This window comes from Struthio camelus, chromosome 1, assembly GCF_040807025.1.
Source record: "Struthio camelus isolate bStrCam1 chromosome 1, bStrCam1.hap1, whole genome shotgun sequence".
NCBI classification, from domain to species: Eukaryota; Metazoa; Chordata; class Aves; order Struthioniformes; family Struthionidae; genus Struthio; species Struthio camelus.
In genome coordinates, this window is record NC_090942.1 from 4,949,283 (window position 1) to 4,977,274 (window position 27,992).

The 27,992-nt window shown below is 43.3% G+C and overlaps 1 long non-coding RNA gene across 1 annotated transcript in view; it reads right to left on the reverse strand.

Annotated features, from left to right (window-relative positions):
- Positions 1-16,401, reverse strand: part of LOC138068872 (uncharacterized) — a 32,644-nt gene extending 16,243 nt beyond the window's left edge. Inside the window, exon 1 of the long non-coding RNA XR_011143717.1 lies at positions 16,066-16,401. This is a non-coding gene — a long non-coding RNA (uncharacterized lncRNA). The remainder of the gene's footprint in view (positions 1-16,065) is intronic.
- Between the last annotated feature and the right edge of the window lie 11,591 nt (positions 16,402-27,992).

The window sequence follows — 27,992 nt, forward strand, 5'->3', positions numbered from 1 at the left end:
AACTGTAATTACATTTTATCGTGGTTATGAATTTGCTTATTTTACTCTCATGTGATTGTCATGATTTCAGCAGGGTTATTCTAGATTTATACCAGCATAAATGATAGAAGAAATCTCGCCCTCTCTGAGCAGGTGCATGTATAAGCACTCTCTTTCTCTCTGTCTCTCTCTCTTTCTGTGTCTCTCCATCTCTCCATTTCTCACACGCACATACACACACGCATTTTCTAGCCCTGTTGAGTATTCTGCTATGTGGCAAGGCTGGCTGTGCTTGCATTGCACCAATTCTACCATGATGATGAAAAATAAGAAGAATATAGACATCAGACTACTACTTACAAACATAGAATGGAAAGGTATATTTACAGACATCCAGTCCTCAGGATGCAAACATATCTATCACTACAGGAAGCCATATGATGAAAACACAACATATGGCAAGTTAATCATAACAGTAAACAAAAGTAATTTTCTGCGTCGGTAGAAAGAGAGGAGCCACCACGCTGAATCTGTACTTGACTTGTTCATAAAGGCTGAAGGGACCAAGAAAGCTGCAGTGGAAAGTTATGAACTGAGAGGCTTGAATGGGAAATTTTCTTCTTCTGTTTTATAGGTAGAAAAAGGGTGGGCAGCTTTTCTGATGTTTTCTGTCTCAGGCCAGATTTTTTCTGTAGCTGAGGACAAGACACATTAGTGACATGAAGAGAGGAGGAGAGCCAGAGAAGAGGAGTTTTGAAAGTAGAGAAGAGGCAGATGGTAAAATGGTTCCTCTGAGTCCCACCACTCCACGTGGGATTGTGCCCAATGGAAAGCACCCTTAAGTCCTAAGAAAAACCAGTGATGCCTGCGCCATCAGACCACGCTGGTTCATCCTGTCTTCAGCGGCTCCAGAGACCATATTTGGTCTTCACTTGTGGTCCATGTGCTGCAGGTTGGTGTCCACGACGTAGACGTTAGTTTGACCCCTGCAGCACAAAGCTTTCTGCCCTTCAGCTATTTTTCACTTGACAGCTATGGGCCTCTTTGCGTCCCACGGAGAGAGGTGATTTTCTTATCTTTCCCATTCCACCAAAATTTCCAAAATCAGGTTCCTCATATTAAATTCTTTAAATCCATCCTAGCTAGATATGTGACTGCCCTGATTTTTGGCAGTAAGGGTTTGCTGGTGCTTCTCACTGAAACTCAGGTCTTGTTGATAGGGATTATGAAACTTTACTGTGGGATTTTAGGAGTTCATTTTCAGAAACCCAAGCTGAGACCAGCCTGAGCCTGGTTCTGTTTCCAAGCAGCTCCATGGATCAGGATTTAAATAGGAGCAGGTCTGGGACCTAAACGAAATTCAGTCGTCAAGTTCAGTAGATACCCAAAACAAATCTGAATTGACAGCTGTTTTCTCCATGGCTAAATTTTTGCCAAAGAGTTTAGGAAACATAAGCAATCAGCGGTCTCATCCTGAGAGAAATTAGTCAGGTATGAAAGGATTAAAGGAACCCTGAAAACTGAGGGGAAAAATAAAGAAACTTTTCATGAAACTTCTTTTTTGATACTCAATCGAGTTTTGCTCAGTAGGAAATTTTGTCCTGTCATATTAAAGTCACTAGCTGTTCTGCCAGGGCACATCTCCTCTGCAAAGAAAGCTAAATCTCATATGCTGCTTTGGAACATATGAAAATCTGGGGGGATTCACATGTCTTTCCTTTTCTTAGCCAGGTCAGTGCTGAGATTTTACTTATTATTCAGTTTTCCTTATTGAGGATATTGCACAAAAACATCTCAAACTGCTGAGTCTGCATTGTCATCCTTTTTGCCCTAATTTTTTCCAAGAGAAAAAGCTCTTTCTTAATTATGCAATGTATTCAAAAATGGAATATCATTGCTAGGACACATCAAGGAAATAATGATAACTCACTTCTCTTTGCAGGGAGCCAAATTTAGGGCAATCTGTACTACTATATTAACCTCAAAAGCGTGGAGTGGTACGGTATGGAGATTGAGAGGTCTACAACTCTCCTCCTAGCATGAAGATAAGTGCTAATTCTAAATAAAAATAGCATTTCATAGATCGCAAGAGCCAGATTCAGCAATGTGGCATGACATTCACGGCTACATGCAGCAAGGCATATTTGAGGCTGGTGTAAATCAGAGTCACTCCACTGCCCTCAGTAAAGCTGTGACAGTTTATGTCAGGTTGGCAACTGCATTCACATATAAACTTTTAATTAGCATGGTGCAAAAACTAGAATTTCCAGGCTGTGATCTTCCAGCTAAACCATATCTCTCAAGAGGCTCGACATCAGCTCAGCTGGAGCACAGCCTGCAGTGTGCTGCGGAAAGTACAGTTCAACTTGCAGTCTGGCAAATGCTAGACACCAGGAGGAGAGGCATGGAGCAAAAGGAGAGACCAAAAGCAGAGATCTACAACTGTTGTAGTTGGTGTAGCTGACTGGTGACGTGACCCATAATGAGCTATTTCATTTTGCTCTTCTTGAGCTTCCATGGATAAGAAGCAAAACTGACCTTTTTTTTTTTTTTCAGCAGGAAATATGGATATTGCAAAAGGAACATTTTTTGTCCAACGCATACAGTCTCAATCGGTTTTAGGACATAATTATGCACATAGCTAAAAAAGCATAACCAAGGCCAACAAGGCAGGAGCAGTATGGCAAGCAAACTGACTCTGGTGATGTGAAGGAGGGAATGGGGAAGGGATATTAGTCTTTTGACTCAAGTCATTCCTGCCAATTTTCTGTCCATACACTTTCCTAACTTTTAAGTGCCTGGCTTTGCAACCTGAAGAACATTCTTGCTTTGTTTGGTATTTTTAGGAGTCCTTGTAATAAATAATAGTACTCTGAGAACATCTCATGCATGTAGGAATTGGTGCACTAACAACTCCAGAAGGAAGCTCTGGATCCACAGACCACTGACTATATTTTGCAGCCTGATGGTTCCCCTGGGAGACAGAGAAATATGGAGGAAAATATTTTCACTCATTGTCTGCAGAACCACTTATCTGCCTAAGTTCCCACACAGAGCCCTTCAGGAACCCTCACCTGCCCACAGAAATCTGGCCTGAGATCACAGCCTTGCTTCACCGTAGACACAAGGGAGAAATATCTCCACTGAAAGGCTCCAGACTGATTCTTCCTAGTGCCCAGGCTGTTGTAGCGTTTAACTGTCAGTGTCATCACTCGAGGCTTGTGAAGATATTACCTACAGAGATTAAATGAGTTAGGCTGGGCCCATGTTCCACTGTGTTCGTAGCAAGTCTTGTAGAACTTGACCTGCATGTAGACCAGGGCAGAAGATACTGCTGAAGGGTGAGTGAGCAATAGCAGCACCTTTTTCTGCTCATCTTGCAGAAATGGTCTCTGTGCAGCTCAGCTTTCCAGAGAATGAAAGAGCTGAAGGGCCTTAAGAAGAGGTATTGGACTGAAAAGGAACAAAGAGCATCTAGTTTCACAGCTGAGATTTTTATTTAAGACTATAAATCTTATTAAAGGAGTATAAAATCTCTCGTGCATCTTTTTAGGGCATAAACCAACTTTTGACAGCCTGGGGTCAGGAAGAAGCTTTCTCTCCCATCTGTCTTCTGATGCTTTTTCATGCATCCTTCTGCAGTTGGCCATTGACAGAGCCAGTAGATGGACCCCGTGGTATAATGCGATGGGGCAGTTCCCCAGACCCCTGCACCTCTCTCCCCCCTCTCTTTGCATTTTCTTTTTCTTCCCCTCCATCCTTTCACTGTTTCCCAAGTCTTTTCTCTAGCTGTGCTAGCAAATCCTCATACCTATCTATAGATGGCAGCAACTTTCCAAATCAGTTGCAGATGCTGATTAAACGGGCTGGTCTCTGGCTTCGTGGGGACAGAAGCGCTTCACTGCGTGAAATAGATAGCAAAATGTACATGGATTTACTGGCATGTACAAAAAAAGTTAATTCACTCTTGAGGAGGGATGCTTTTTTATTTGCTTTTCTAAGCATTTGGCTTGACAGCAGAGACATGCATGGGAGTGGAGGTGGCAGTTGGGGAAAGGGGGTGGATGATTTTATTCTGCTACTAGCTGCCAGCTCAGAAATATTAACCAAAAAAAAAAAAAAAAAAGTGCTCCCTGCCTGTGATTGTTGAAGGCTCTTAACATATGTCAGGTTCTTATCATTTCATAGCAGCTGGCAAGTTCCCGCAGAACCACCAGGCAGCCCAACATGGCCAGTAATCAGTTAAGTACAGATGTCCAAATAGATGTAACTTCCATTAAACTTTAAATAAAGGTGATTTATGCTGAGTAAACAGACGAGCGAGCACATTTGCCCAAATACAGATGGCACTACCTGATAGCAGTGCATTAGAAGGGTCATTAAACAGGAAGGTTCAATAACATAGTACTCAAAGATGGTCTTCTGCAACAAAAAAATAGCTGAGATCAGAGGTATGAAGTCTACCTCTGCATTTTTTTTTTCTGCTTTCTTTTGAATAGCTCGGCACGTTTGGAGTCTTAATGGGGCATAAAGAGAATCACACTTTCTCCTGGAGGGACACTCTTGCACCTGTCCCTGAATAAAAAAAAGAACCAAACTGTAGATCTACCCACTGGAAGCATGTAGAGAGCAGGATAAGCGTTCTCTCTTAAGAGGCAAGGAGGAGAGGTTTGTGGGGCTGACAGCCATGATCTAAACTGCTGGAATTTGGGGAAGGATGTCCATTCCAAGGGACTTTGTGTTTGTCTTGCATCCCCAGGGAAGGTATTCACTGCAGTCACACCCATAGCGAAACATTTTGTCCTGGAACAGAATTGTGTCTCCATGTAAACACATGCATGCACACAGCCATTCCTCCCACCCCCTAATTACAGAGTAGGGATGCAGAGTTTCACTGCGAGCTTCAGTGCTAGTTTCTTCAGTAAGGAGAGGAAATTACACCTAGATGCCAGATGCTGGGTTTTGGCCTTTCTGGGCCATTGGGAAGCTTGTGACGAACGAAAAGGTCAGATCATCTTTAGCACACCTTCTCTTCACCTATCAGGTCACACCACAGCTGCCTACAACAGAGCAGCTGAAATCATCCTCCAGGTCTGTACCAGTACTGTGGACGTCAGAAGGGTCTCCCTTCACGTGGGTGCCTCACATGAGCATCCCGCCGGCCCACACACTGCTGCATTCAGCGGCCAAGCACAGTGAAGACATGGCAGCATTGACTTCATCATGGGCCAGCTGCTACCGTAACCACCTGGCTCCCATCCCTCTCTGTTTGCATGGTCCACCATGAAGCCCACGGCTGTAACACTGACAGCAAGGTACGAGCGATGGTTTTGATGCCCTCAGCACACTTCCTGGCCACTTCTGCTACGAAGAGGGCAATTTTTGCCAACTGTAGTGACACTTAAGTGACCCTTTGAAGAAGGTAACAGCACACAGTAAAGATTCTGTATTTGTGGGTAATCATTGCCGGTCTCTAGCTGGCCTGTCTCTGGAGGGGAGGTGTTATACTTGCAGTCACCTTTGTGCCTGTTCTTTAGTAACTCTACGTTTCCTTGCCTGTGATCAACAACAGTCAGTTTACTGCAAGTTTGGTCAGATCATGCAGTGGAACAAGATTGCCCGTGATTCTTTTTTAATTTAGAAAGCACGGCTAGGATTTTTCTGGACTTATTCCTCCCAGTTAACAGGTAGATGTCTGTTCTAAGCTCATCATTTGGGTCCTTTCTGCAGCTGTGGAGCTTCCCGGAGCAATTCATGCCCTGTTAAAGTTTGTGATGAATCACCTCTGAAATTATCTCTTTCTGCTGACTATCGAGAGAGCCCAGATGTTTGCACTAGGCTAGATACCTCATTTTTAGGTGGCTAAAGTTAAATAAAAGAAATTCAACTGTAAAGGAAGCATAAGCCTGTCTTTATTATATATTTTTTTTACTGTATTGTTCCCTCTGCCTCAATTTGCTCCTTGTGGAATAAGGATAATGATATGTTAGTACTAATGGGATGTCCCATTGTCTTACACGTTCTCTTATCCATGATAAAAGGTTGTTCCAGAGAAGGGAGGGTTGGGATGTTTGTTAGGTTTCCTGTGTAACCTACAGCGGAGAGGGGCTGGGAAAGATGGCAATATCTTAGGGAAGGTGCAGTGGTGACGCTGAGGGTAGGAAAATCTCAAATCAGGATGAAAATTCAAAATCACCGAAGTATTTTCTAGGAAGAAAAATCCTGCTGCGGTCTCTCTATGTTGCCGGCTACTGGAACACCCTGCTCTATTTGTCTCTGGTGACGATGAAAAGATCCAGATGGGCAGCCTGCTAGCAGCTTCATGGACCTGCGTGGGCACGTGGATCCCCATGTGCCACTCCATTACACAGTCCCAATGCAGAGCTTCCCCCTCTTCTCAAGGACAGAAAAGGCCAGCAAAGGCTTTCCCATCTCGCTCCAGGAGACTATTCAGGCTGGCCAAGAGTAAGGAGACAGCACTCAGCCTCCAGACACCTTCCTGGGAGCTTCCTATCAGTGGGACAAGGGGGGGCGTTATCTGGATATTTGTGGTCCACTTCCAAGAATTAAGCCCAAAACTCCTGAGACTTGAACTTGTCTCCCTTGAATTATTTAGAAATAACTAGTTTTCAAATATTTGTAAGGTCAAAATCCCCTCTCCCCACACTGGCTTTCATTTTCCCCCCACAAAGTATTGTCTTTTCTTCGATCAGGTCAATGTCGTCCCCACGGCGACTCTTATTTTAATCCAGGGCCCTTTTTTGAAAGATCTTGGCTTGGTTTGATCCACTCATGACATTCACCTGCACTAATCCTTTCACCTCTTCTCAGATTTCCTCCCCCACCTTTTTGAAATCCTCAGTCCCGAAACGTCATTTCTCATGTGTCATGTCAGATTCCATAACTGTTGGGGTTGCTGGTGATGTTCTGTAGCAAGAACATACATATTCATGCTGCTGTGGGCGGTGCTGAAACGTTTTTGCCCTAAACCCTCTCAACAGTATTTAAACTGATGGCAAATGACTGAGATCAGGCATTGACCAACAGGATTTGATGCTATATTGAACATTTCCAGCACTGTATTTTATTCCAAACTTTTCCTTCTTCAGGGTGTTTATTTCATTTTATATTTCCTGGCCTCATGCTCATGTCACACCTCAGTCCCTGCAGCTGTCAGATTAAACAGTGCCTTATCAGAAGAAATGTCACTGATTTATAAAACTTCTTTGGCCATTTAGCACCTTTATCTCTGTCTTGCCTGCGCTACGATTACCGACACTGAGTCGTCTTGTCCTTCCCCTCCTAGAAAACTCCTAAAATGTAAATAACAGAGGATTCCCCAGACAGTATTTTTAACAGTTCTTCAGCATGTAAGAGAAAACTATGTCCCAGCCATGGAAAGCTATATGTCGGTACAAAAGAGCTCTTTATCTGTGAAATATCAGCATTAAAAAAAAAATCTCATGGACCTGTAAACCATTCTGAATCTTGCTGATTTCTTCCCTGTGAAACACAAGCGGGTTGAGATCCTTGCTCATGTAAATCCACTTCTAGCATCTGAAAGTCAGCCCCTGGAGTTAATACCCTCTTGCTGGAAGCGGGTATAAAACCATTAACCCTGACAGGGGTGTCAGTCCTTAGGCCAGAATAGATTGGGTACAGCTAAAGGGAAATGAATGCCTATCTAAACAGGCCAGTGTGTTCAGAGCATCCATCTCTCTCATCCAGGGAATGCTGCTGTTAATACACCCATGAACAGAGTGACTCTTCATTGCAGAGCCAAGGGACAGGGCTGACTCCATGGAGTCACTGCACAGGGTACTGTTACATGTAGGGTCATCCCAGCTTTGGACACACAGAGCTTTCAAGACAGCCCCAACCTGGGAGCGCTGACATAAGGTGACATGCTCTGCTGTGAGACAGGTTGTGTTACATCAGCTGCACAGCTTCTGGCCAGCTCAGAGCACAGCCACAAAAAATGAAATCTGTTAAGAAAGCATCATCCCGAGGCTGTCTACGAAATGTCCCTGTAGCTGAGGTGCTGCAGGAGGGCAAGCAGGGGGATTGCGTTGTCCCAGGCTAAAGCAGGGGGATTGCGTTGTCCCAGGCTAAGCTCTGCTGGTCTGAAGCATAAGCAACTCCCTTAACTGCCCCGTGCATATGAAACATGATGGGTGGATGGCTTGTCTCCAAGCCTCTTGGAGAAAGAGCTGCTGTTGACTCCAGATGCGGTTGGATTGGATCTTACATCCAAATGATGGTAGGGAGGGGACATGCCCAGTAGCACACATCCTGACTTCTCACACACTGCTGGCATCCAGCCCAAACTTTGGACCCTACAGTGGCTCCTAACATGCAAATACTTGAGTAGCTGTTTTATTTGCCTCTGTGGTCAACACCAGCTTCTGACGAACTGCATGCACACTCGCTTGGATGTCTGAACTTTCATGTTGGTGTTTGATGTGTATTCGCAACAACTTGATCCAAACCAAGGAGTGGAAAGGAGAGGTACCCATAATCAGAGTTTGACTGGTCCAACAATAACAGTGATGCAAAAAGATTTCAGGTTCTTCATTCTATTATGGCCCAGGTCAGCTGTCATGTGTGACCTGTAGATTTGAAGATCAGAAGGGATTATTACAATCGCTTCTTCTGACCTTTTTAAGAAGAGGCCAAACAATCACATACACAATGGGAAGTACGTTGTCCTTCAGCCATCAACTTTGAGTTAGGATCTGCCGTTCCCCCAAGGCTAATGGGTTTTCTGTTCTCTGAATTCCTTTCTAAGCCCTTTTTTCAAGCTGTGAAGCTTGGCATTGAATTTAGGCTTTCCTTAGATATGGCAATTATCATCCCTAACAACTATTATGGTCTTTGTGCCTGTTACCAGCAGCAATTACTTCTATTTCAGTATCTCCTTAGGGCCCATTTGTGCTAGACTTTGTCAAAATATTTCCTTGTTCCTCAAAGATAGCACTTTATAAGCCAACATCAGAAGCACCCACGTTCTGCAGCCAGCGCTCTCAATTACCAGCCGTTCCCATCAAGTGATCCGTCTGCCAAATGCAGTGCCTTCTTCTGACTGTTGTGACCTTTCTACTTCCAAGAACAACCTTCAAACAGACAACTGGCCCCTTGCTCACATTTAGGAACATGCTAGACAAACAGAGTTGGAAGAGCATATTGGTGAGTTTTTGGCATACTGTTTATTTCTAGTATTTGAATCGATAACAGGTTGCTTGCATGGGTTATAGTGGCCACATGGGGTGTTTCTGTCCTTTGACTGGATAAATGCAACCCTGGAAGTGAATAAGGCTTCTCATGTGTATATTTATCACTGGATTTTGTATACGCTTTTTCTGAACATACTTGGACGGTGGGGTTCTCCTGCAAGCATTCCTGACAAAGCTGTACTGGATTGCATTCAGCTGGACTGCCGATGAGGTCATCGCTTTTTTTTTTCCTCTCACTTGCCTGTGTAGTGTCACATCTGGCAGCTCTGATTTGGGGATCCACATGTGGCTCTTGGGTAGCTCAGGTGTGCTCCAGCCACTCATTGGGATGAGATGGCATGGGGCAGCTGGGTAACCAGGGTCCGTGGCTGCTGATGCCGATGCTGGGAGTTGCTGGATCTCATCAGCACACTCAGCCCTGCCCCGTCCTGCAGTGCGTCTTAATGGGGCATCCTTTGCCATTTCGCCGTTATGAAGTAGTCTCAGAAGTCTCATCACCCCCTACCACGAGCGCAGCTCTCTGGAGGTGTGGGACAGTGGCTTGTGGCAAGGAGTCTCAGGGAGACACTGGTGAATTGTTCCCCTCTTTGCTGCTCCTGGACACGATCGTAGTTATACTGGACACCTAGGTAAATGGCCTGAATGCAACTGTCAGGGCTTGTCTGCATTAAGATGTCGGTCTGAGGTGCAATTTTAAATGAATTTAACTAAGCTGATGCAGCTGGCTATCGGGAACATGTTCATTATGGTTTAAATTTGGATATATTTTGATATTTAACCCTATTTAAATAAAAATAGGAATGGCTGCACAGCCTCTTGGATTTGCTTAATTAAAACAGTTCAGCCTTGTAGAGGGAAAGCCTAAGATTAGTTAGAAGCAACTATCAAGTCAGGCAAATATCACAAAGGGAACTCAGGGGTGCAAATGAATGCTTGTGAGTTGTCTCCTCTGTATTTGTACTGGCCAAGCTCTAACTGACGTTGTTTACTAATTCAGGCCACAGGGCTAGCAGCTAAACATCCTTAGCAAAGAAAGTACTTGTCTTTAGAAGAGGCAGGGGAGCCTGAAGTAAGACTCTTGGTTGTTTTGCTGGGATGAGAATCCTTCAACTTTTTGAACAAAAAATAATCTTCAGTGCGACCAGGTGCCCCAAACCATCTGACTGGTTTAAAATAAGAGGAACAGCTTTTCCATACAAAGTTATTAGGCCAAATTCTGCTCTCTGTCATACCACTGCCTTCGCTGGTGTCATTGGTGTTGCTGGTAAGAAAATTGGGACTGACACCGTCAGAAAAAGAAACAGTATTAGAAAAGAGCTAAATATTTTCGGCTCCGATTTAATGATCTTCTGAGTCAGTAGTAACTTATATATTGATGGCAAAAAGACTCACTCCGAGCGCTTGCGAAGCAGAGGAAGGAGGCTGATAGACTAGATCAGGCCAACCACAAAGCGCGCTTAAATATGCACATATACATGGCAAGGTTATTCAGCTCCTGCCTTTGGATATAGTAATTGCTGTGTGAAACATTAGTGAATCAGCATGAATGTTTCATAAGTTTGAATTTATAAAATATTTCTGATTTTCCTGTACACATGCCTTTCAAAGATAACTTTCAAGCGCTTGTTGTATTATGCATCTCACTTTTCAAGAGAACAGCATGATTTCCTTGAAGACATATCCGTTTAGAGAGTTGCCATGGCAATTTGTTCCCACCCCCCAAAAATGCTTAAAAACAGATTTTTCCATTGTCTTCTGATTTCTGCAGATTAAAACATGCTTTGCTTTCCTCTCTTCCCTAGAGTGACTGTAGGTGAGTGCACACAAAAAAGAAAGAAAAATCATTTTTATATTTAAATTACCTTCTGATGAAAGCAGAAAGCTTCTTCCTCCAAAGTTTAGGCACTATCAAGGCAAAATCCTTTTCCTATTTGGAACAATCACTTATTAGTGTGATTCTTTCATCCCAGGAGAACGCTGACAAAAACTGCCTGTACAAACATAAAATCTCTTTTTGCATATGCAAGGTGAGTAATTATTAATCCAATTAACCATCTGCTTACCAGCATACTTAATTAGCCCTCAGAATTACTCTTTCCCTGATGTAATTGAGATAACCACCTTATGCAATCTGTAAACCTGACCAACAATATTGTTGAACTGCTTTTTAAAATAAAAGAAATTTTGGTAAAAAATGGGATTAATTCAAGAACTTTCCTGCTCTTCAGCTAAAAAAAAAAAAAAGCAAAACTTTTTCTTCTGCTCAAATAACAGTAATCAGAGAATGATGAGGATTATATCGTTAAATACTCGCAAATTATGGCCTTATTTCTGGAAAAAAAAACAGCCAAAAATATCAACATAGTGATATTTTACCCCCATTAACTTTTTAACAGTAAATACGCTCTTTGATCATTGCTAATTGCTTGGTCCCAGAGCATAATCAGACAGCATATTTTGACTAGAGAACATACTGCTTTGCTTGTAAACACTTCTTCTTTCCCTGTTTTTATTGAAAAATAAAATGAAAAACTAATAGTGCTTGACAAGTCCATTCCTAGCGCTGTTTTATAACAGTTCTGCTGTGCTTTTAAAATAATATTGCTCTTTCACAATTCTTATTTTAATTGCTCTGCTGGGGGGATGGATCAGCGCAAAGTCTGTGTCCTGACGTTTCTCCTTTGCGCAGGAAACTCTCTAAATAACTCCAGTGAGCCAAAATACATGAATGGCCTTATCCAGTGCAGCTCTTTCCACTAACAGGAGGCAAATAAAATGAGGTTCATCTAGGGCTATTAGTAGAGAGCAGTAGAAGGGAAAAAATTAAGGGCTCAAATTGGTTGTCTTGAGATGCGTCACTTGAGATACACTGGAGTATCTGAGACATCCGCACGGGGCTGACATGGCCCAGGACTGACAGGAGACCTGTACCCTTCTGGAAATCAAACCAGACGCCATAATAAAGGGCCCTGGACTATGCTGAGAAAATTCTTGATCTCCACAGACTGCTCTGGAGGTCTGACCAGCTGCTTCCCTGGGGAACTCCTGCCTGGAGGTACCGCGAGCTTGGTGCCTTGAGCTGAAGCTTTCCATTATATTCTGTCTAATCCTGTGATGACTCTGATCCTGACCGCTCAAAGAACTGGATTTTAACCATTCTGCGTGGCCTCTATATCCAATCCTGTCTTGTCACAGTCCACTCAGGAGCGACCTGTTAGATGCCTGCTCCATGAAGCTGGTTACCCAAGCCTTGGCTGTTCTCCTTCCCTGGCACAGAAAACTCCAAAAGGTATTCCTGGTCAGGCCAGTGTACACAAGCGTGGTGGGAGCTGTGTTTGGGCAGTACGCGGCCCTCAGAGAGCCCAGTTCAGTCACCATGAAATCAGCATGAGTTTTGGTGCAGAATTTGGGAGTATTTCCAAAGAACCTAGTCCACGTATTTGCAACTGCGGCCAAACCTTAGGTCTTGACGGCATATCAGAGGTGTTACAGTTATTCAGCAAACCAGCTCCTCACAGAGGGCAAGATTTGCCCATTTATGGCTTTCTGCAGCCTCTAGATTATGAAAATTTTTTGCCGCTCTCCCTGTCCCCTCCCTTTCAGACGACTCTAAATTGTTACTGCTTCAGTAAAGCAGTTCTTGCTTGCCTTTGCTATTGTGTGTTCTGGAACAATGAACACAATCACCAGCTTCTGAAAAGGATTTTGGTTGTGTGTTTGTAAATAGGCTTCCAAGCAGAAAGGAAGGGAAAAGAAGGAATTGGTATCTGCTTTCGGTCTTCACATATATATGCACCCGTAAATAAACAGAGATGTCTGATACTTTGTGGCTTCCTGGGGTGGCTTACAATGGGGTGAGTTAGAGTCAGTGGGATTTCCTCTTCTGCCTCCTGGATATATATATACGTTTTCGTTACTAAATAATCTGACTGCAGTGTCAGTCCCACTGAACCTGGTGCAATGTTAATTTTAATAATACATTGTGCATCTAGGGAGTCAGAGGGGGTTTTGAATGTTGATTTCCTTTCTGCCTCCCCACTACTGTCCCTGCCTCATTTTGAAAAGGAGACGAAAAGATGTGTATGTAAATAAGGATCACTGAACTGTAGTGAATGTAGACCTAAGACAAAAGTAATTTGAATGTTAACAGCAACCTCTCGACTTGTGCTGTGCATTGCCTTGCCCTAAAAAATAGCCCTGTGCTGCCACTCACCAGCTGTGTGTCTCTGTTGGTCTCACTTGGCCTTCTCTCACACCCACTAGTGCCCTGAGCACTGAGCTAGCAGTTGCTCTCATGAACATCTTTCATTCACGACTGCAGTGACTGCAACATGGATAATAACATCAAGATTTATCTGTGAATACAGCATTGCATGGTACAACCTCAGAGAAAAGTGGTGAATGCAAAAGGCGACAGATCCCGAACTCTTTCAATGAATATCTTCTAACCACGAACCTGAGAGAGATGCACAAAAACTTCAGGAATTCAAAATTACCATCAGTGGATGCCAGGTCAGCGCTAGACAAATGGAAAGCTGGCTTCCTGCTTTCATGTGAAATTGAATAACGCCGTATGTCATGAGCTAGCCGATCTTCTCCTTTGGATTAGGTAGTAGATGTGAGACAAGAACAGACCAGAGCACAGACACAGCTGCATTCATCTTCTCATTTGACCTGAAATTGCCCCAGGAAATACACAATCCTTTCAATTTTCTCTCTTAGAAACATGAAACCACAGAAAAAGCAAACAAGTTTCTACTTGCCTGTAGATCCCAAAGGAGGTTTAGCTGATCTTCGCTGGAGCTCCCTAAAGATGATTTCATAGCTCTTGTAAGTCATACTAACAGTTTCAAGTCACGATAATGAATTTGCATCTCATTTCCACTTTTAACTCATCTGAATTTAGGTTCTAACCCTTGAGTGAATTCACTTCAGCTTATGCTGAAGTAAACTGCCCATCCGCCTAATACTCAGCTGTAATATTGTAATGCCCGGCACCTTAGCCTGGCATGTGCTGATTTTCATTTCTTTCATTCCTATAGTGCTTGGTTTTTAGAGATGTTCCACCACCTGAGCTGTCAGAGTAGCATAAAACTAATAACCAGGCTGTATTACATCTTGATGATGTGACAATGGTACTGACGGTGCTTATTCTCAGAGACTACAAGGCAGCATTTCTTTGATTGCTTATGGGAACACTTTACAGTTGAAGTATAATTTCATTTATTAGAGGCAGACAGCTTATAAAAATGTGTGAAACACAACAGGTACCAAAAGGAAAGCTTGGGAGACTAATGAGGCACAGAGCTCATACCTTTAAAGGAAACAAAGGTTTCTACAGACAAACAGCTGAAGCAGTTTGTTTTTTATAGACATAAATCAATCAAAACATTCAAACCATGTTATCCTAGAGAGTTACAGCAAATACATTTAATCTAAAATTATTGATGACTTTGATTTTAAACAGAGGATAGGACCAAAGGAAAAACAAAGAGAAAAAAAAATCTTTCTGATTCAAAGAAATATAGGTGGAGTGTAAACCAGTCTAGCAGAAGGGGAAAATGAACACAAGTGAAATAATAATAGCATCATTATAAAGTGCCTTTTTCTCAGATCTCTTTCCCATCCTATCTGAGCACTCAGGAATGCAGGGATAGAATTAAAGCATAATTTGATGTAAACATCTTCAGTGAGGACCCAAGAGTGAACGAAGGAGCATTCAAAGATAAGATTGGCATCATTTAAGAGTGATAAAACTGGCCCAAGCAGCGTGCAGAATAGTCTGCATGCCTGCTTCTCAGCTGATGAGGGATGTCCATACTGATGGGTGGCCATGTAGCAGAGATCAAGATAAGAGTATTTGAGGACTCTGCTTGCTTGGTCTCTGGACCAGCACTGTTGCAGCCATAGAGAGGAGGCTGAGGTGCCGATGAAGAGGCAGTGGTTAGGATCCTGGTTAGGAAAACGCTGAGAAGGTAACAATAAATGCCCCATGTCAGAGTCAAAGCATGAAGATGGAGAAGGCAAGGAGAGGGTCAAAGCTAGAAGATGGAGAAGGTAAGGACAGTGTGATGTTTTCGAAATATCAGAAAGTCCTGGTCAAATATGTTCAGATGTATGAAGGGACTTCAGTTCAATTGGAAAACTGCTGGCTTCCTCGTATATTCCAGTATATCCACTCAGAAAACTCCAGTAAGAAAGATACTGATCACTTCTTCCCTCCCTTCTTTTTGCTTAGCCAATGGCCACATTAGCACAGCCTCATACCGAACCTAAACATGAGTACAGTGGGCAACGTTTCTGAGTAAACTGTTGTGTGTTGAATATAGAATAATATGGAGACTTCTAGGACATGAGAGATTCAACGTGCAACGTATACAGGTCTTCTCTGGGCTAGACATTTTCACGGGGATAGTACAATAGTCCAGGGGTTCCTAGCATGCAGTATTTGGTCAGGGGGATTAATGTGTGGTAGCTCTGACCAAGATGCAGAGCAATCCTCACCCACCCCAAAACAATGTGTGTGGCGGGGAAAAAACAGCCAAGGGACCCTTGAAGACATGAGTCCTGGACTATACGTCTTCTAGGGCCGTACTATCTTGTACCCAGTCAATTTGGAAGAAAAGAGGGGCAGTTGTGCCTCGTTTGTCTCCCTAGACATACTCAAGTCATCTCTGGTTGCAAACCCTGGATAGCAATCAACAGCAACGAGGAGCATCATCTGTTCCCACTGCCTTCATTCCCCAATGGAACCCAAAGCCTTGCACTGCCCGGAACTTGCCTGAAGTTTAAAGAATAAGGACCATACCCTGAGAGCATTTGTCCTGAGCCAAGACAGCAAGATGGGTCTTACCACGCATCGATGGTTAGTTATGCTGTAGTTCCTAGGAAGATGCATTTTTTTGGAACATGTCTCACCAGCCATGCAGTCTGTCCCCAATCAGCTTTTGCCATGAGGAGTTTGGTCTTCATCGTAGTCTTTCAAGTATGTTCAGCTGTATGTTCAGAGAGCAGCTCCAGAGCTCTGAATTGGGGCTCAAAAGATCTCAGTCATTTTCCTCTGCCCCGGGCCTGTTAGATGTCCCCAGGCAAGTCAGTCTTCCTCGATCTTTGAATTTCCTGACTTGTAAACTGAAAGTGGAGTTACTGAGCTCTTTGTAAGCAAACTTGCGATGCATTGTGTCAGATTGCTGAATAGGAGATGGGAGGTGTTGGTCCTTGGGTGCAAGCCCTGGAAATAGAAACAGAAACCCTTAGCCTCAGACTGATATTGCATAACTTTTGTCAGCTCTGAGTTGAATTAGGAACCTTTGCTGGCATCTTCTGCCATGCTACAAATACACTTCTGCCCAGTGTATCTGTCAGCACAGATTAGAGAATAGCTGTGAAGGCTTCATCTAGAAATTGGCTTAGAACTCTGTTGGCTTTGGGCCTTTCTTCACATTGTTTTATGGGATGTGCTCTGTAATTTAGATTTGACTGTCTTCACTACAAACTCTTCTCCTGTGGGCCCGCCATAGTAGGTACCCAGAGCCAGGTTTTCTAGCACTCTTTCTTAATGCCTTTTAGCTTTGCATTACAATCCTAATTAACATGTTGAGCATTCCTTGCCAGTTCTGTTAAGAAAACAATTAAAGCATGTTTAGTGAGAGATCAGAATAAGGAAGCAAAACGTTTGATACTCTTCCCTGTCTCCACCACCATCTCATCTCTCTGATGACACTGTCTGTGACCCATCGTGCAGACCCCTTATTTCTGATCCAAATAGATTCACATTTCATTCCACTTAGGTAGGGGTCATAGAAACAGTTCAGTTCTGGTCCTCTTGTCTGGGTGGCTGGAGGTTTTGGCAAAAAACAAAAGCAAAGGATTGGGAGTCTGGCTAAGCTCAGTTCTCTTCCATGTGAAAGCCATTTAATACTGTTGTGGAGGGGGGCCTAGAGGGATAAGTCAGTTCTGTGTACACTTGCACCCCATATGTTGTTTTTCAGGATTAAAGACCTTTCTGTAAATGAGAATCAGGCCCATGGACGTGAAGGGCTGAAGCCATTTTAAGTATCTGAGTCCTTCCTCCCATAGAGAGGCTCTCACTATGCTATTCCCACTTGGGCCCAGTCTCTTGCTTGAACTGAGCACATCAGTTACAGGGATGACTTATTTGGATATAACGAGTCTACAACGTGGATCTCCACTCTGTTTGGTAAGTGTAAGCATGAGCCATTCTCATGCTCAGACCTACCCTACACCGTATTTTAAGCCCTTTTGCTCACCCTGGCAGATCCCTTTAGCCCAGAGCCTCATGCTCCATTTTGTGCCCTCAGGATGGGTTGAATATGTTACTCCCACTCCACCCTGACCACCCACAGTTCTCCGTAATTCAACTTTTCCTAAAAGTAATGTGGCTGCTTTCATTATGAACCACATGAGGACTCCAGGTAACCAAACAAGGCTCAACCTGCTCTTCCCGTCACAGTATATCTTAAGCTAGAGAATAAAGCATGTCCTTTAGAAAGCTGCCCCAACGCTTAGGTACATTAACTCCAGGCTATCTCTGCAAATGCCAGCAAGAACGGGGACTTCTGGGTAGGAATCAGTATAATCTCCGTTCACTTCTTACACACTCTGCTGTGTAAGAACAAAGAAAATAAATTAGCTGATCTAGCAAGTCATTGCAACCTGGAACAGGTCACGTATCGCATTATACCCAAGGTGTAATCTTACGGCTAAGTGTTGCGCTCAAAGCGAATGCTTTGTTACTTGTGTGCAGTGAAGGCATCACAGTGGAATAAATGCAATGCCGGGGTGACTATTCTTTTCTCTCGCTCCTTTCCCTCCATTGTATAATGAAGAGAAGGTAAAGGGAAGGAAGAATATCGTTTGCTATTGTACCGGAGTGGAGGGGACTCATTTGAACAACTGTCAGCCACTGAATTTCATCTAAGTTTCCCAGATAAAATCTCCTGTTCCGAGGACTGTATTTACTCAGCGTGTTTAATTCGACAATGAAAAAGCAGCACTCAGTGATCTTTTTAATAATAATAATAATAATAATAATAATAAAACAATGGAAACCTCACAGCCAGCCTAATAAAGGTAAAATGAATAAGTGCCAAAACTAGAAGATAAAATTCTACCTAGCAAAGCAGAAAGGGAGCACCCCTATTCCTTACAACCAAAATTGCACAAAGAAATTGTTCTGCCGCTTTGCAGCCTGCTCACATATTGAATACTGCCACGTAGGTTCCCCTTGCCCAGTTTCCTTTGAGCTGAGTGCCTTCAGCGAGCAGAGTGGTGCTCTGTGCCTGCAGGATTTGGACCCTTTTCAAGGATTTTTGTTTCAAGCGTGTCCTAGCACCTGAGCTCATATCTGGCAGCAGCTTACCAGTTTGCAAGAAACATTCTCCGAAGGGGAGAAGAGGAGGAAGGGAAGAATAAAGGGGGAGAGGGGACCTCTGCACTAGCAAAGGGGCACCACCTGTCTCAGACGTGTCTGCATGGGGTTTTCCAGCAGGCTCGGACCTGGGCTGATATGAGCCTGCACTGAAGTGACGTGTAGCTGAGCTGAGCTAATGGGCTATGCGGAGTTGATTGCATACTGTGCTTGGCAATGTAACATTATGGCCACACGGCTTCCCGTTTGAAACTTAAGCAGAGGCAGAAAGAGTTTGGGGAAGTCCATGAACAAACACTTGAGCTGAATGTTGGTTCCCATCAACTCTTCTTTTAGCATGGAAGAGCCGAGGCTCACTTCTCCTGTGGTTCATTAAAGACGTGAATGAATATCAACAAGACATGAACAAGAATTTGTTGAGAAATTCCAGGCTGGCAAAGATATGGGACTTTGGGGCAGCTGATGTTAGTCATCCAGCAGCAATCTAAGGAGACAGGGAAGTAACTAAGGTTGGCAACAAGATGCAAAACAATAACTAGAAATCAGGCTTTGCACAAACCCTAAACTGCTGCTTGTCAGTAATAGTTCCTGATCCTTCTGGGAGTCCCCTATTAAAGGAAAAGTACTTGAGATTGCCTAACAAACTGATCACAGACTGAATTATTGATTGCACCGTTAAGGTCTTTGTTTGAAATATTATCAGGGTTAATGAAATGATTGAATGCTTCCCTCCAGCATAATCAACGCTGTGGTTCATTTCAGCTCCGCCTTAAGGGTTCAGGGCTGCTCCCACTGAACCTAAGAGGGACGAGGCTGCTGCCTGTCACAGGAATAGGTCAGCTGTGGTGTAAATCACCTTTTTTGCTCAAGCAAGCCTGTGGCTAGGACACTAACAGGGCAATAGCCACGGTGGGAAAGAGGAAAGTCACTATGTACCCGTTCATTATACAGGAATTTACTAATGAAGCCAGAGGCTGTATAATGTGCCTGTATTTAACTCCTCATCTTCTAGGCAGTCAGCTGAGGCAGCTGATGTGCGGTTTGCTCTCCTGCACTGCCAGCCTCAAAAGATAAGAATCGTTTGTCTCAGTTACCTCGAGAGATCAAAACTCATGCGCTTTACCCGAGCCCCCACCCAAATAGTGAGATCAAAAAGCAGTAGCATCAGTCCTGTTTTTCAGCTAGCTTTGCAACACATTTTTTTAACTCCTTCTCAGCACTGTAGGCAAAATGGAGCTCTATTTCCTGGAGGATAAAGGCAAAACAACTTATATTGTTCTCATCTAGGAGTGGCAACATTCAGCTTTTCAGCATTACCAAAATGAGTTTTGAGCAGATAAAGCTGCAGGTATCTGGAAAGGGTCAGGAGGAGTTTTGGGATGGAGGAGTTTAAAGAGGAGGCGTTTAGAGGTCGGCAGAGCTCTAGGAGCTGTAGGAGATTGGAGGGCTGCAGGTGGAGGCAGGGGTTAAATCTACCTCTTGCTGCTTCTTCCTGCACCCTCTGGTCAATGTTGCTTTCGGCTGCCCTCCTTTTCTCAGGTGCTGGGCTCCCTCTGCTAGCTCTCCCCATGGCACAGGTCCCCTTCACATCCCTACGAGGTGACCCCTACCCTCCCCACAAACATCAGCCTCCATTTCCCAGTTCACACAAAAAAGTGCCGTATCTCAGACAAATGAGTGGGAGAAGGGGTCTGGGAGCAGAGACCCACAAACTAACCAGAAAAGTTATGTTTTTCCCCTTCCTCCTTCTCCTGGTGGTGGTCCACTCTTACCCTATCAGGACTCCAAGTAGCACCACCTGGACAACCTAGTGCCCCAGTCACCAGCAGGCAGAAGTGGCTCTGCACAGTTTGGGTGCCGCAGGCAGCGGTTTGGGTCTGCCCTAGCAGCCTGCTGGCAGCGTCCTTCCCCTGAGCCAAGAGTCGACTCTGCCTCTCTGTCTCCATATTTCCCTAAGACAATTTTCTGCTTGAAAAATCAACTCCCCCTGCACACAGATGTCCCTGGCTCTCCCTGGCTGATCCAAGGGAGATGTTTATCTTCTCTTCGTGCCTACAAGTGAAGAACTGCCAGGCTCTCCCTACTGCTTGCCCTCACACACTCTCGCCTCCTTCTCCCATGGTAAAATACTACCAGAAAATGAACAGAAAGCATCCTCAAAACACACTTTGCTATGTTTTGAGTTCTTCAGTTATTGTGTGAGGATTAGTAAGAGCTACAACGTTCGTTACATGTGAGGATGTTTTTTCCACATTGACTTCCATGCCAACAGTTGGATAGAAAATCTCATGGCTTCCTCACACTAGTGTTACCTTAAGATTTTGTAAGTGTTCCTTAATAAAGTAATTTTTTTCTCATATGTTTAAAACGTCTTGAAAGAAATTCAGCTCTCAGTGCTTTGTATAAGTTTTAGTAATTGCACAGATATATATAACTTAACCAATTACAAATGTAGTCCTTAAGAATAGTTCTACTCCTGTTTCCTTCTTCTGCATCCCAATGGCTTTCCTTTCCTCATTCTCCTAATCTCCATCTCAGCCTCCATTGATTTCATTCCCTTCTCCACAAGTCTCAGCTGCCCATTGGCCTGACTCACTTCAGAAGACATTTTATCTCTGCAAAACATCTATTTCATTGAAAACAGTGGGAGATGGAAGCCACCTTTATTAAGGCTAGTTTCATATCGCTATTTCAAAAAAACTCTATGGGACAAGGAGTCACAATGCTGGCTGCGCGAGTCTCAACGATCGCGGGAGATGTTTCAATATTTTCTATGAAAAATACTCGATATTTCAGTCCGGAAAAATTCCTGAGAGTGCAACCTTTCAATTTGTGAAGATGAGAGAGAGCAAACACCAAGAATTGCAATGTCTTGAAGACATGAGAAAGACATCAGAGCAGCATGACTTGGCAAGGCTGGTTTCCTGATATCATCTCTTGAAAGCACCTGCAGAGTCATCTCCAGGACAAAGAAAAACATGCAAGTTTCACCCTTGCAGACTTGCTGACATTGGGCATGGGACAACCACTCACCACAACTTCTGATGTACCAAGGGCCAAGGTTGCTGACTTCAAGTCCCCCATCACTCTGGCATGCCCTACTTCATTGAGCTGCAATGGGTCTAAGAAAACTCCTCCTGCTTTATATTGCTTTTTTGTCTTCTGAACTGAAAACCCTGATGAAGGTGGAAGTCATTTCAGACTTGGGTGGCTGGAACGATGGAAAAAAATCATCTCTGGAGACGGTGAGTCAACGGTGAATGAACACTGACTATGAGGGAAAGCTGCTGTATATCTGCTGCTGAGCCTGCAGTGGTCAGTTGGCTGAGTGATACAGACACCAGCCTGGGGCCATGAGCAAATGAAGAAGGTGATATGAAGGAAGCAGAAAATTTTAGAGGGATTTTTGCCACTCAAACAGAGTAAATGAAACATTAGTATTCTGAACAGCTTTGCATGGAATAGGCCTCATTAACTGGACCTCTTGAACTGAGGAACAGCAGCAATAGGTTCAGTAGTGGCTTTTTTAAAAAAAGGAGCAACTTTTGAAAAGAGTTTATTCTTGACCAGTACTTCAAACCTTTCGCCTTTGGTTTCATTCTATTTAAATTGCAAATATCTTTCTTCCAGGGGATTTCAGCTGAAGGTTTGCCTGCTGAGAATCTGAGCTCACAGGTCTCTCCTGGGTCTCCTCTCTTCCTTGCAGGCAAGGCGAAAGGGAGCTGTCTGCATCCACTTTTATCTCTTTAATTTTGTTATGCTTTGTAGCTTCTTTGGCTGCCACTTCATCTTCTCCAAGGTCACCTCTGTAAGGAATGCAGAATCCCAGGGCAGGATTCAGACTCTCACCTTAGGGGCTTCAACTCAGTTGCCTAAGTGCAAGTATCTCATGTCACTGGGAGGTTCTACTTGGCCACCTGTGACTGCTTAAAAAAATCTCTACGTGAAGAGGCACAAATTATTGTGTTTATTCGCTACTGGCTTATATGGCAAGTGATTAGGCCCTACTACTGAGATTGACTAGGGGAGATAAATGTGCTTGCTCCTCACTTTTTATCAATTAATCAGTAATCTTTAGCAAAACAAAATATTTATTGCCCCACTTTGCTGTCTATATTTGTTATCCAAGAGTTTTCCTTGATATAGCTTCTTTTTCACTCAGAAATATTGTTCATGAAGGAAAAAAAAAAAAAAGGAATATAATTTGGCCAGGATCCTTGGATATCCAGCAACCTAGACAAAGCAGAATAGCCGAAATGATCTCTAGACATCCCCAAATGTTGTTAGGGCAGTGTGAGTGATCTGTATCCTGCTGATTTTGTCTGAAGCAGATGCCTTTGATTTCTCTTGCAAAACATGAATTGAGACCTTACAAATGCACGGGTTGTCTCTTTTGGGCTGAAAATGGAAATGTTTTTCTGAAGAAGAGAAATACCTTGGGGGGAAAAAACGGACTGGGAAATACATTTCTGATGTTGAAGGGTTTCAGTTTTGTTTCTGAGCTGGCCAGAAACACTTTACTTTAAATAATCCAGTTTTAAACTTCATTGTTATATATACCTGGGAAGCATCACTGCAAGCATCTGCTCTTCCCACTGGCAGAAGCTGGGCTGGCTGGGCCTTTCCTACTGGCTTGATGCAGCTGGTTTTGTGTTCCTGTGCGATGAGAAGAGCTGTAATTTTCCCAGCTAGTGCCAGTATCCTTTTTGGGACGGGACTTGCTTCGATATATGTACCTGCATAGTAAGTGACTAGAGCTAGGTAGGACAAAACCCACTGCCTTATCACTTTTGCTCTTCCCTAGACCTCTTCCCTAGACCTGTACCATGTCACCACTACACACATTTGTTGTGAGGAGAAATGTGTTAAGGAACACGAGCAGCTCAAATACTACGTAATCAAAGAATTGCTGGCCTGTCCTAGCTTCTTCTTGCAGTGGAGCTTACTGGGATGCTGTCATTCTTACTGGTCTCTACTGCTACCATCCTTCTTTCTCTTATATACAACATCTGTATTGCCTGCTCAGAGACATAACATGTGGGATAGATTAACTCTGTTTTAAAATAGCCATTTCACAGAGCAGAAGTGCTACTGGAATTATCTGTCGGGTCAGAGGCTTCGGAGAAAAACTGTAGTTTCCAGAGCGAGTAGAGAGGGATGTATATACAGTGGAGAGAACAAAAGGGGAAGCAGGAAAAAAAGGTAATCTTAAGCTGGAATATTTCTTTGTCTGGTTCAAAACAGGACTTGGGTCCTAAAGGAGAAAGGATTGTTCCATGTGAGAGCAGCTGAGTTGTGCTATTCCAGCGAGAGAGGCGATAGCTTAGCTCCAACCAATTATGTTTCCAGTCTATTCTATCTCTTTCTTTCACTATTCTCGCTTTCCCTCTCTGTCTTTGTAAAGTTCTAAGCACTTTTCAATGAAGAAAAGAGAAACGTGATTTTAAGATGAGTTGGGATTGTGCCTTCAGGCAGAAGCAATGCACAAAAAGTACGTTTTAATGAATACAAAATATTACACCGTGCAAATCAGCGGCTGCTGCTACTGCTTTTTTTAAGGTATGTTAATTTTTGTTGCTTTTAAATACTTCTGTTGCTGGGAAACCATCTCACATACTGTAATTGAAATTGGTTCTTCATATCCCATTTTGTACCTGGCTGGTTTAAAGTGTTCTTAAAAGCTAACAACTCAGATGAGAAAAGGCAAGGTGCACCCGACAGCAGATCCCTTGGCATTTTGGGGGGGGGGCAAAAGGCATTGTGAAGGGCATTCAGAAAAAGCTAAAAGCACTGGGGCAAGGGAACAACTTGAAACTGGTTGGCAGGAGGGGATATGGCAAATAAATATAGTGTGTGAGAGGATCTGAAAGGGATTTTCACAAGTGAGAAGAAGCTTTGATAGGCTATGAGAGTTAGAGGATCTATTTAATCCAAATCCATCTTGGTCCCAATTGCCTCTGGCATCCTACATTTCCCAGGTCAGGGGCTGTAGCTCTTGCTCCCAAATTTCTCAGGCCTCTGGTACCCAGACGCTTTGTAATTGGCTCCCCAAATGTCACTCGCCTTGTGCTTTTCTCCTCCTCTCTTAATGTTTTGTGAGGCGACGACAAACAGTGATACGCAAACACATCCCCCCCCTCGAGGGAACAGAAGGTCTCGGTACCATACAGCAGAGCATCGCAACCCTTTTAGTCAAAGGTCTATGCACGCCTTTGGAAGGCAACAAACCAAATCCCACATAGATCATTCGGGGCATGGTCACCGCATTTGCTGTTCAGTTCCTGCTGACTAGAGCTCTGATTGTGTATTTCTTAGGCGCAATCTTCCTCTTTTGCATGGCGCTGTGCTGTTACTTACATTTTGATAGATGCATGTTTTTTATATCTTTTCAATTCAGTTGCTTGCTTCAGACTTTCTGTCGACTTACAGAATTTGGACTATTAATTGAGCAACGTGGCTTTAGAGTAAATATCAGGATATAGCTTAACTATGTTCTAAGATGCTTAACATGCAGGCTGATATTAAACCATTGTGTCTCAGATCAAAATATATTTACTATTTCTCTGATATAAATCCCATTTTATCTCTCTTATCTGCTCTCTGTGGTTCCTGAATTGAGTGAAACTTGGCCCGACCTGAATAGTGGGTCCACAAGGAGCAAGTTAAACAAGAAGGAGGAAGTTAAACAAGAAACGTTTAAATTCTATTAAACAGAAAGCTCTTGACTCTTCACCTACTTGATTAATGCTGCTTATAACTATTTCTTAAATAAGGACCTCTGATAAGGTTTGCGGACTGAATCGCAACACGTGACCTATTCCCTTGCTTTACTGTCATCTGTTCCAACGTTGTCTCTTCCTTTAGACTGTAAGCTCCTCTGTGCAAAGATCTGTTCTGCTCAAGTGCTATTCACATCTTTCATCCTACATAAATAATAACACATCACAGTAATAAAGCAGCTGTTGTGAGTTAATTCCAACCAAACTGCAATCTACCCCCATGCAACAAAATGTCTGTGCAATCACTTCTGATAATAAGTCTTGGGAAATGCTGCACAATAACCTCACTGCTTGATTAATTTTTATTTCATAACAAGTCATTATTAATGGGCCAGATGCTGATAGGATTGCTCACGGTGAGGAGAGTCTGACTGCAGGAGAAGTAGCATGTAAAGGAAGGAAAGAAAGTGTTACAGATCTAGCACAAGGATATTCCAGGGCATCGCTGCCAGAATAAAACAGCTAGTGAGTCAAACAAAACAAGATCAGCTCTTCGAAGCAAGTATAATGATTTGCTGCCTTGAAGAGATAATGTTCCTCTTTTAGTTTCTTGTGTCATGCAGCAAAAGAACGTTGAAAAGTTCCCAGAATATCTGCTCAGGGAGTTAACGTTTCCTGCAGAAAAGCCTTTACAAAAGAGGTTTTCTTTCTTATACACTCTTTGGAGAAAGGCTGGGTAAAAGAAAAGTGCTTGTCCAGGCAAACTAAGAAGAAAAGCTTCAAGCCCTTCAAGCCTTTTCAGTGGGGACTGAAAGCACAAAGAGAAGTTACTGGTAAATGTCAATATTTACCACAGCCATTGTAAAACTGCTGGCCAACAGGGAGAGCGGAGAAACTTATTCAAAAAAGTGACCTTCTGGAGACCATGCACAAGCTTTCTTTGTGTGCAGTGGGACTTAGGGTTGGCTACCAACCACGACTGAGACAACAGCCAGTGACATAAGGCCAACCTGGAAAGCTGACACCCCCTCAAAAAGCTCCAATCTCTTGACAAATTAATTTGCAAAGCCAGCAAGGCTGGCAGAAGGGTGAAGCAAGACAAATTGGGTGCAGGGTCTACATGTTCAAGGCTGTAGTATCCAAACAAGCGTTTGAGTAATCCCACTTCCTCTTTGGGAGCTGCCAGGGAATGTGGTCTTCAACATCGCCCTGCGGGACGTGGCTCACACACCCTGCTTGCTCCTTTGCTGCCTCTTCTTCATCTGGGTCCACATCACAGCGCAGCCAGCAATTACGATTTTACCCAGACTTTGCAATGATAGATGTTTCTCTGGAAAAATTGGCTCCTGGAGCCATGAAATTCCATCAAAGCCTAAGAGTACAATTTAGAGCATTTGTAATGGCAGAGGAAAGCTGGAAAGTATCACTGCAACTGGCTTCAGTACTTAACACTTCATGAACAAGATTCCCCCAGACTTTCTAGCATATCTACACAAATAAATAGATTCTTCATAGTTTTAAAACCCTCTGATGATCTTTATGCTTGATGTTTCAACATATGGAACTGACTGTATCACAGTTTAGTCCCAGATAGTTCGTGCCTGTATTGGAACCAAGTCAGCGCTCGCTGAACATACCAATACTACACTTAACTAATATAGTGAAGTTACTGTGGATTTACCCTGAAACTGCCAAGGACTAGTTCAGGTCCAGGACATCTGTATTAATCAAGCTAAAAGAAATGGCTAGGCCCTCTCCCAGTCATGCTTTGGATGTAATCAATCTGACAAACCCAATTCATACTTTCTTCTGACAATGATTAGTCATCATATTAAATCAGATTATGCTAACAAATTACTTCCATCTTCATAATGCTCAAGCGAACAGCCAAAGAAGGGGCAGTTTTAGCTTTAGAAGATGACTTGGGCTAAGCTGATAGCAAATTGTAGGCACTAACTGAAATTCTAAATTAACAACATGTAGCACAATTTGATTTGATTACTTTAAAAATAGATTATCCAGGGTACAGTCTTGTGGCCTTCAGGGTTACATTGCCAAAGCATTTTTAACTTGTGGTGATGGAGGAACTGGTTTAGAAAAGGTTCATGTTCTCCCTTTGACCACGTTGAGTTTCCTCTGTTCATCTCTCTTCAGTTGTTGCAGTATTGCTGTGTGCACGGTCCCAGGAGCATTTTCCTCCATGAATACTGATGCAGATATAATAGGATTGCATTATGCATTTAGTAATAACTTCATGCTCTATAGATCCAGCCAGGATCAGACCTCCAGTGGGGTCTGAGTACGTTGGGAATATCAGTGCTCTTTCTAAAGATATTCAAACAAGCAAAAGAAACAAGACATGTAAGGAAAAGGTAAGAATGATCACTTTCTTTTTTACGCACCAGAAAACAAGAGCCAGCAAGAAAGCTGTTTTCCAGGAAAAATGCTGGGGCTTAGCCACCAAACCGTGGGCATGCAGTGCCATTTGAAATGCTCTAGAGAATCAGAGACATCCAGATGGGACTGGTAGGTGAGACAGGGATCTTGGGGAAACTCTTGGCCCTTTAGAGTGGCACTGGAGACCAGGAGCCAGAAACACGAGCAACCAAAATCATGAACTGAGCTTGGTTCAAGCCTCTAGAGAGACTCATCTGTAAGTCTATGCCTCTT